This window comes from Macrobrachium rosenbergii, chromosome 17 (genome assembly GCF_040412425.1).
Source record: "Macrobrachium rosenbergii isolate ZJJX-2024 chromosome 17, ASM4041242v1, whole genome shotgun sequence".
NCBI lineage: Eukaryota > Metazoa > Arthropoda > Malacostraca > Decapoda > Palaemonidae > Macrobrachium > Macrobrachium rosenbergii.
The window spans coordinates 4601270-4604675 of NC_089757.1; the positions used below are offsets into that span (position 1 = coordinate 4601270).

At 37.7% G+C, this 3406-nt stretch overlaps 1 long non-coding RNA gene across 1 annotated transcript in view; it reads right to left on the reverse strand.

Moving 5' to 3' along the window:
* Positions 1-3089, reverse strand: part of LOC136847570 (uncharacterized) — a 257298-nt gene extending 254209 nt beyond the window's left edge. The window contains exon 1 of the long non-coding RNA XR_010855770.1: positions 3034-3089. This is a non-coding gene — a long non-coding RNA (uncharacterized lncRNA). The remainder of the gene's footprint in view (positions 1-3033) is intronic.
* Positions 3090-3406: the final 317 nt, after the last annotated feature.

Below are 3406 nucleotides of genomic sequence, written 5' to 3' on the forward strand. Positions count from 1 at the left end.
GGGAAGGAAGTTTAAGTTTCCAGACAATAGTCATAACAGTGCTTGAGGTTATGGATTGTTAAGATGTATTTATAATAAAAAATTATTCAGCAGAATTCAATATGGCTCAACGGACCGTGATTTCTCTCTCTCTCTCTCTCTCTCTCTCTTACAGTATATATATATATATATATATATATATATATATATATATATATATATATATATATATATATATATATATATATATATATATATTCATGAGAGATTTTCTTCTTCATAACATTTGATAGGACGCTGATTTATTAATAATATAATAATAATAATAATATAATAATAATAATAATAATAATAATTTATCCGAGCAAAAATCTTCAGTATTTATATATGTATATACATATATATTGTATACACATGTATATTTAAGCGTATACATATATATATGTGCATGTATGAATGTATTTATGTATATGTATGTGTACAGAGGTAAACAGTCAATTTACCCATAAGGGCACTGAGATATGTATAAGTTGATAACGATTCTGCAGTATATTTAGGAAGTCTTACGAAAATATTCTCAAGTTTTATCAAGTTTTTCATGGGATTAATTCTCTCCCTTAACATTGTCTAAAAGCATAATCTCTTTACCACTTCTTAAGAAATACTCATGAAAAAGAGGTACCTGTATCCAGAGATCACATGCCGGAAACATCATTTGAATGATTGTATATGGTCGTTCGCACCAGGTCTGTTTACCCAACTATCATGGAAAGGACGAAGTTATTCTAACTCACAGTACGACACCTGTTGATCCCACTGTGGAGGTCGACTCGTTAAGGTGGAATGTTAACCTGACCCAACAGCTACGTAATTTCCTGTCTGTGTTAAGGTTTTCCTCCAAAAAAGTATGATTGTAAACTGTTGTTTTCTTATATTATTCTCTTGACCCTTATAAGGTTTTTTTCTAGAAGGTTCTCAGCTAATCTTTTAGGGATTATCTTGTTATGCCTGTCTCCATACTGATTGTGACTCGCCAAAGTAGGCTAACTGCTTCTAATTAACTTCGTAAGGATTTAGTGTCGGGTGCGAAAAGTTTGCCAGGTAGGTTGTATTTAATCATGTAATTTGCATTATTCCTTCAGAAAAGAGATGGGTTTTCAAGGAAGAGGTAATACGCACATCGCCCAGTAGTATGCATTATCTAATTTCCTTCATTATCAAGAAGACCCCACAAAAGATTTTAATGTGTTAATTTTTGACATTTTTTGATACCCACATTAGGCACAGTTTCTTACTTCTTTACAGAAAGTATCCATTTTTTAGCATCTCTCTCTCTCTCTCTCTCTCTCTCTCTCTCTCCATTCATATGGCGGTAATAATCTAAGGCCTCGCAATGTCGGATGGGCACCGTATTTTTAAGGTGCTACGGATTTTTATCTATTTTGTTATCTTGGGTCCTTTATTCTCTTCACATGCCCAGACCGTTTTTGAAGTGACCATGTCCCACGTTTCTTGATAATTAGTTTTACATCTCTCTCTCTCTCTCTCTCTCTCAGTCTTCAATCATGTGAATAGATGGTAAACATTCCTACCAAGAAAATAGTTTGAAAACGTATTATGAAAACTCAAAAGTGTAGTTATATAAGACAAATATATGAAAACGGTAGAGTATAGATATGTAAGACGATTACCAGCTGTTACTGCAGCTGCGTCCAAACCAGCTCCTTGTATGTGCAGCTCTATAGACAGATGGCGGACAAAGGCTTGCATGATGAAAAGAAATAATGGAATAAGAATATTCATCGTTTTCCTTCAAAAATATCGTACAGTATAACTAACTCGGGTATTTCAAGGACCTTTTAAGCTGATTGGAACTCTCTCTCTCTCTCTCTCTCTCTCTCTCTCTCTCTCTCTCTCTCTCTCTCTCTCTCTCACATACAAAACATGCATGCCACGTCGATGACTTCTTTTGGTTACATCAGCAACGACATCAGATAAACCTCTCTCTCTCTCTCTCTCTCTCTCTCTCTCTCTCTCTCTCTCTCCGTGAATGACTGACCTTCATACTATTAAATAATATAACATATAATCTGTCGTCGTTCTTCCTCTCCATCAAAGATTAAACACGAGCCGGTAACAAAAGCAGAGATTAACAAAAGCTAAAGTTTTCTTTTTATTATTGACCGAGAGGCCTGTCAATGAAAGCGAAAAGTTCTCCGTAAATTGGAATTCCATTTCTGGTCTGTTAAAATCGCGGAAGCAACGGAATTTCTGATAATTTTGCAAAAGGTTTGACAATTTTACCCTCATTAGCAGCTATATATACAAATTTAATTCATTCAATCATATGGTTACCCAAAGTAATATTTAATTCATATTATGAAATAATTAATTGATTTTGTATTCATACAGATTTATCACAGTTTACAGTAGTCGGTAGTTATTGTGAGGACGGGGAAATTGCAAAAGTTGCTCGGTCAGCTGCCACTCAAACGTTACTTAACGACTTCTGTATGTAAGCTAGGCCAGATTGCTACCAAGAACATCATCTGCAAGGATACATATGAATACCATTGATGCATACATACGATTAAGGTTAGACCCAGCTAAATCCCTATACTCGTGAAAAGGCATACTCATACACAGACACGCAAATACACACACACATACACACACACACACACACACACACACACATATATATATATATATATATATATATATATATATATATATATATACAAATGACATAAAATCACAGATTCTCTTCTTCTCTCCCAGCATATGTTGTTCTTTATCATGAACTTGACGACCTAACAACAGCCCTTCCACTTCCTGCCCTTTCCCCTGCGGCGTATATCCCCTACATACGCGTATCAGAAAGCAGTGCCCCCTGCCTCCAACCCCCCCCCTACTCTACCGCCATACCCTGCTCCGCCCATCTTTCGTCTTTCTTCCTTCGACATTCTTTCACCATTCCACTGACCTACCTATCACCATACTTAAGGGAAAGGCACGTCACTGTACCTCCCGAAAAGGAATGGAAACACTCACTCTTTGTCACTATATTCACCCGTTATTCCCCGGTAAGCACTGCACTCACTCACACCAATGACTCACTATTCCACGCACTCTGATATCGGTGTTTCCCGACCCCACCCAGACAAGGTCTGTCAAAAGCTGAGCTGTGTCTAGTGACTCTCTCTCTCTCTCTCTCTCTCTCTCTCTCTCTCTCTCTCTCTCTCTCTCTCCATCTGACTGGGTCCGCCAGTTGCTAGGGCAGTCCCCCGCAGCACAAATAAAACTCGGGATAGAATCTCTGTCTCCGTCTGCTTGGGTTAATGCACGATCATGCACGCCGCGCTTGCTGGAGTGCTTGCCTTTTATTGCCTCTGCCACCCCCTACACCTCCCTCCCCCCCCATCCC